Source organism: Brassica oleracea, chromosome C3 (genome assembly GCF_000695525.1).
Source record: "Brassica oleracea var. oleracea cultivar TO1000 chromosome C3, BOL, whole genome shotgun sequence".
Lineage (NCBI taxonomy): Eukaryota > Viridiplantae > Streptophyta > Magnoliopsida > Brassicales > Brassicaceae > Brassica > Brassica oleracea.
The window spans coordinates 62,733,768-62,741,045 of NC_027750.1; positions in this window are offsets into that span (position 1 = coordinate 62,733,768).

The following is a 7,278-nucleotide window of genomic DNA, read 5'->3' on the forward strand; positions in this document are numbered from 1 at the left end:
TAACAAGAGTTTATAGTCAAAGAATCATTACATTTTCTTCTTCCTTCTTATAATAAACTCTCTCCCTTATACTAGTGTTATTTGCTTCTTACGGGTATTAAATTCTACTCTTATTTAAATTTCTCGATACTATAAATTATAAGTTATTTCATAACACAAACCAATTACTTCCTCCGTTTTAAATGTCGTTCTAGAGAAAATTTTCGATTTAATGTAACATTTATTAATAAGATTCTTCTGTTTATTTTTTAGGTTAAGTGTATGGGTAATGATGTATTTTATTTTGAAAATATACAAAATTAAGCATTTTCTTAGTCTGTATGTATAATATTAAAACGACAAATAAAGTGAAACAGAGGAAGTATTGTTGTAAAATTTGAAGTGGTAATCCCTTTCTCAGATTACCTTGTTGACATGCTCAAAGCCTCCTAAGCCCTTTATTGTACATAGGGATGTTAAAATGGGTTTGAAACCCATGGGACTAAATGGATTTTGAAAAAAAACAAATAACCATTTAGACCCATTTAATAAATGGGTTATACCTAAAATTAATAGAGACCCTTTTAACTCATTTAACTTAATATAATTAATTATTTATTTTTTTGTGAAAAATGTGATTGTGTGTTTTTGACGAAAAACTCGATTTTACGGTTTAGACGGAAACACACATTTTATGGTTTTGGCGGGAAAACTCGATTTTTGGTTTTGGCGGAAAAATTCATTTTACGGTTTTGGTGGGAAAACTCATTTTCACGTTTTTAGCGGGAAAATTCAGTTTACGGTTTTAGCGGGAAAATTCATTTTGTGGTTTTGGCGGAAAAACTCGTTTCACGTTTTTGGCGTGGAAAATCGGTTTACGGTACTGGCTGGAAAACTCGATTTTACGGTTTTGGCGGGAAAACTCTATTTTATGATTTTGGCCAAAAGACTCGGTTTTCGGTTTTGGCGGGAAAACTCGATTTTTCGTTTTTAGCGGAAAAATTCGGTTTTACGGTTTTGGCGGGAATACTCGATTTTGTGATTTTGGCGGGAAGACTCGATTTTGTGATTTTGGCGGGAAGACTCGGTTTTCGGTTTTGGCGGGAAAACTCGATTTTACAGTTTTGACGGAAAACCTCGATTTTCGATTTTGACGAGAAAACTCGATTTTGTGATTTTGGCGGGAAGACTTGATTTTACGGTTTTGCCGGGAAAACTCGGTTTTCGGTTTTAGCGGAAAAACTCGATTTTACGGTTTTGGCAGAAAACCTTGATTTTCGATTTTGGCGAGAAAACTCGATTTTTTGATTTTGGCGGGAAGACTCGATTTTACGGTTTTGGCTGGAAAACTCGGTTTTCGGTTTTGGCGGGAAAACTCGATTTTACGGTTTTGGATAAAAAAAAAACTCGATTTTCGATTTTGGCGAGAAAACTCGATTTTGTGATTTTGGCAGGAAGACTCGGTTTTATGTTTTTGAAGGAAAAACTTGATTTTCAGTTTTGACGGGAAAACTTGATTTTTAGTTTTATGGGAAAACTCGATTTTGTGACTTTGGCGAGAAAACTAAATTTTACGGTTTTGGCGGAAAAACTCGATTTTGCGTTTTTGTCGGGAAAACTCGGTTTTACAGTTTTGGAGGGAAAACTCTGTTTTACGGTTGGCCGAAAAAATTGATTTTTCTAGGATAATTTGATTTACGTTTATATAATAAAAATTAGTTAATTTTTTGTTTGTTTCATATAATTTCTGCTAAAAGAGCATAAAATTTTAAAAAATCTAATTAAATCAACAATAGTTTAAATGAGTTTAAATGTGTACATGTAAATTTCGCGGGTTTTAAATAGGTACCCCTAATAGGCCTATTTTTAAATGGGTCTAAACAGATATGGATTCTAAATGGGGTAGGTTCTAAATGGGGTGGGTCTAAATGGGGTGGGTTGTACCATTTTAACATCTCTATTTATACACTGTCAACGAGCTTTCTTGGACTAGACTTTTAGTCGTGAAGACAGGGCCAATGTTCTTAGCTTTCAAGGTGAAATTTAACAATTGAACTACGGCTTCCAAGAAAACCCCAATTATGGATTTGGTCAATAAAAAAGCATAAGCGAATCGATTGAAACAGCCTCAAAACTCCGAAGTTTAGACTCTTATACAACAAGTAACCAATAATATACCTAAAACCTAATGCGTAGTAAGTAATCTATTATACAGTTTATTGTAAGCCGACCGGATATTGCAGTGGATTAGCACGTCTGACTTCGGATCAGAAGGGCGTGGGTTCGACTCCCTCAGTGGTCGTTTTGTTATCATTTGTATATTTTTATAACATAACTGATAACAAATTTTTCATTGTGTGATTAATAGTTATGGTAATTTTTTAAAAAATTCAAAACTAAGTTTAAAATTTAATTATTAAGTTGTCAATATTTATTCAATAACTTTTACCAAAATATTTGTTCAAAGAAAATTTCAAAATTAAAATATTTATATATTTTATACGGTATATAGTTTAATTTTAATATATATATATATATATATATATATCTTTTACACTTAATATTTATTACATGAAACTTCTTACTTATATGATTTTGTAATCATTTATATTTTATCATAACAAAAAACTTTAAACCATGGATCGCAAAAATTTGAAAGTGAGATTTTTAACCGTTTTAGTAATTTATAGTCGTTTAAAAAAAAATCTAAATATAACATATACAGAAAAATCTAAAATTTTATTATATGGTTATTGTAGTTGTTTAATTTATTTTATTAATTTAAAGTAAACAAATATGATAGAGGATATACTATTTTTTATAAAATCTTATTTATTCAAAATCATTAATTTTCATATATATTTTGGTCACATTAGGCAATTCCGTATTTTTTATTTAAAGAAATAATGGAAAACATTAATAACGAATTTTTGGTTAGTTTAATAAAACCAACATAATTTTCTAAGGATTCTAAGACTCATTGTGGTGATGACACATGGCTATCTGCTAGAGCTGGAAATTTTAATCTTTGCCCGCGGGCCCCGTCCTGTTTGATCCGCCGTGGGGCGGGTGCAGGTTAAACTATTTAAAATTTTTAAATCGTGGGTGCGGGTGCGGGTCGAGATTATTTTCAGCGGGACGGGTGCGGGTCAGCCGAATTTGAGTCGCGGATACCCGTCAACCCGCAAATTAAAAAAAAAAAATTTTTTTTTTGAAAAAAAACATTTTCGTAAAATATGTAAAAAACAATAAATATTTATATAATTTCAATTATAAATATATTATTTTAATAGTATTTTTTAAAATAACTATTATATAAATAAAAAATAATTATGTTTGATTAAAATAATTATTATATAATTAGAAAATAATTATTTTTAATTAAAATAACTATTTTTAATATAATTAATATTACCCGCGGGTTACCCACGGGTTTTGGCGGGGCGGATGCGGATATTAAAGTTTTTGTTTGCGGGTTATGCGGGTCGAGCTTTTTTAAATCAAAAAAATGATTCGATCCGCGGCGGGGCGGGGCGGGGCGGGGTGGGTTGACCCGCGAACCCAGCACTACTATCTGCCTACCTCAATTGTTGTAATGTTTTTCTTTTAATATATAAGGGATATTCAGATTAGTTGTAAAAATAAGTTTATGCTCTTGGGTAAGTATTTTTAATGTTTCCGTCTACTGAATTGTGTTTAATTAAGATATTAATTGACTCTCTTCCCATATTTGCGGACAAAACATATGGTTACCTAGCTCATTTATGTTTATAATTTCTTACAGTAAGCAACACAAGCACAGTTTTTTTCTTTTCATGCTTTATCGTCATGGAAATGTCCACATCAAGGTTTTCTAAAATGTAATTATGATGCAGCAGATGATTTAAATTCGAACCAAGTTCGAGGTGCATGGATTATTCGGAACTGTTATGGTCATCCTTATATGTGGGGTTCAGCTAATTTGGGTTCGCTAATTTCAGTTTAGTTCCAGAGGCGATGGTTTTACTTGTGGCAATGCAGAATGTGTGCCGTATAAATATGGAAAAAGTTTACTAAAGGTCTTCTGAAATTTGGTCCAATAATCTAGTCCATCATCGCAAGGGATGAATAAAAAGGATAAATTCACAAAGATTGAAGTTGCATCCCGAATTAGGAAGATAATTTATATTGAGTTGGCCTGGTCAAACCAAAATATAAAAGAAATATGGTTGTTGCTATTACTGGAGTCTGTCTTATGTGCTTTTGTCCCTTTTTAGTCTTTTTGCCGATTTTTTTTTAAATATATATAATGTTTCTATATTCACTAGTCTATATTTCGTTCCCAAAGTTTTTGGAATTTGATCTTGCGTGAGAACTTAGTTTCAGTTTGTAACTTTTTTATATCAATTCGCTCAACCTTTTAGGGGTTTTATTTTTGATGTTTTCTTCATTTCGACCTTGTTTGAGTATTTTCATCTCTTTTTCAGCTGGAGTTCCACCAATTGATGTAAGAACAGAGTTGTATACAATTCCAATGTCTTGCGTATTTTCCAGCTCTTTTTCCATTCGTACTCGTTTTATATTTTCTGCTTTATAAAAACAAACACACAAATCCCCTAGACTATATTTACGAAGTGATTTTGTCACATGTCATTTATACAATCAATTTTACAAAACAAATATGACATGGCTATTGAAATTTATGACATGTCTTATAGTTTAATATGACATGGACAATTGTATTTAATGTTCATTTATATTTTTGGTAAACTTTTTAAAATATTGTAATAACTCGTATATTACATTTAATGTCAATTTAGATTTTTGAAATTTATTTTAGAATATGATAATAACTCATAAATCATCATTAAAATAAATATATTCAAATCTGACATTATAAATTTCGAAATATAATTTAATTATATATTTTTTAATTGTACAATTTTATTTACATTATTTACGATCTTCTAGATTATATTTGTGAAATTATTTTGCCACATATCTTTTTTATAATCAATTTAACAAAATAAATATGACATGGCTTCCAGAAAAATATGACATGGATAATTTCATTTAATGTTGATTTATATTTTTGACAAATTTTTTAGAATATGATAATAATTCATATATTACATTCAATATTGATATTTCTTTTTGGTAAACTTTTTTTTAAATATGGTAATAGCTCATGCATCATCTATAAAAATAAATATATTCAAATATAACATTTCAAATTTTGAAATATTATTATTTTATATAATTATACAATTTGTATTATTAAAGCTTTAAAAAATTTCTACAACTTTTAAAAAATTTAAATATGTAATCGTAAGATTATTATTTTTTTATATATCTAAAATTTTTTTAAATATTGTTTAGGCTAAATTTTTGATAATTATAAAATTTTATATCATTTTTATTAGTTTAATACAAATTGATTTAGTATATATCAAATCTATATTAAATATTAGTAAAAAATATAATATTTAATAAAAATTATTTTTAAATATAAGTTAGATTAAAAAAATTAGTTACAACACCTAGTAACATTACAAAAAGGCTAATCCAATCTTATATATTTATTCTAATAAATTTTGTACACGCGGACAATAAGATTCTATTGACACAAATATGGTACAGCGCCTGTCGCTAGATCTTGTTATTATCAAATATGTAGCATAGACTGATTCTAGATTAGAGGAAAGATTAAAACCTAAACCTAAACCTAAACTCTTTTTACTTGATAAGAATATATTAAAATTAAAAAGTGGTATTATCTGTTATGATATATGTAACCTAAAAAGGTATGAGCACTATTAATCTAACAACCCATAATGGGGTGTTTAAATTTTTTTTTTCCTGTTTAATAAAAAAATTAAAAATAAAAAAATTAAAAGTTAGATTAATCGCAGATTACCACGCGTTAGTGGAATCCACGAACAGTATAAACAGTGGTGTTTAAATAGGCTACAGAAAAACTGGTGCTTAAAATTTTGTAGATTTCACTCTAAAACTCATCCATTACCGAGTCTATCTAAAAGTACATGAGTGACAAAGATAAGCTTAAAGAGAGAGGAAGTATGTCGTAATCGGCCCATTCTCCCCGCTTATCCTCTTCAATCACTTCATTTCATCTTTACCCTATAATTCTCCAAACCTTTTTGTTTCATATGAAGAGTATGGTCCACTCTTTCATATTGGCTCTTATTTCTCAGCCAAAAGAAATCTTCTCTTTTCTTTATATTCGAGAAACTTGTGGAACCAAACTTGCGGAATGAAAACTTGTGAATGATAATCCCGGCCACGAGGGGTTTTACATGGGCTCCCTCTCGCCCTCCAGACCACTTCGCGTAACCAGGGACCCTTTAGTGGACGCTTAAAAATCCTGTAATGGCTTGGGATTAGGCCCGGTGGGCTAGTCGATCACGCAAAGTGGTCGGACACTGGATTATCAAAAAAACTTGTGAATGATCAAAATATTTTTCTCAGTCGAAGAATCAATAATGATCATGATTGAGATTGTAACCAATTAATCAAAATCTAATAAAATAACTCAACAATAAGTATTTTAACTATTGTCGAATTTAAAAAAAAACTTTTGTCAAACAAATCTTGCAATATATTTTTATGAATTCTGTAAATTAATATTTAATATAAATACATTTTAGTTTTAAATAGGTTATTTTAAATATGATAAAATAGAAAATAATTAATTAATTTAAAAATTATGTAAAAATATGTGGTATTATGAATTTTTGAATATATAAATATAATAAATATTTCACTGTATTAAATTTAATGTCTATTTTTTTAAATGTCATTATCTTTTAACATTAAAATACATATATATCTATATATATAATATAGGTTACACTAAAACACAGAAGAAAATAATACAACACCAAATCTATAAAATTTGATCAATATATAAAAGGGCTTTTTGCAAAAGTGACTCAAAACTTGGAGTCAAACAGAAAACTAACATTTTCTTTTGACTCCTTTTTTTTTTGAGATTTTAACCCCACACCTGCACTTTATCTACGAAAATGCCATTAACATTTTTTTTTTTTTTTTCGAAAATGGCTTCTTTACTGTCTCAACCTCATCTTCTTCAAGTATTTACAATACTGCCACTGCAATGAATAGTGGCAACAACCTTGTACGAACTGTTTGGAGCTTTTAATGCCCTTTAATGCACGTAAATCTCTTTACACTCTCTCTGTTTCAATTGTTATGAACTAAAAACAACATTTCTTTCACTTTCTCTCTATATTCATCCAAAAAACTCAAGCTTTTGATTCAAAATATGGGCTATGGTTG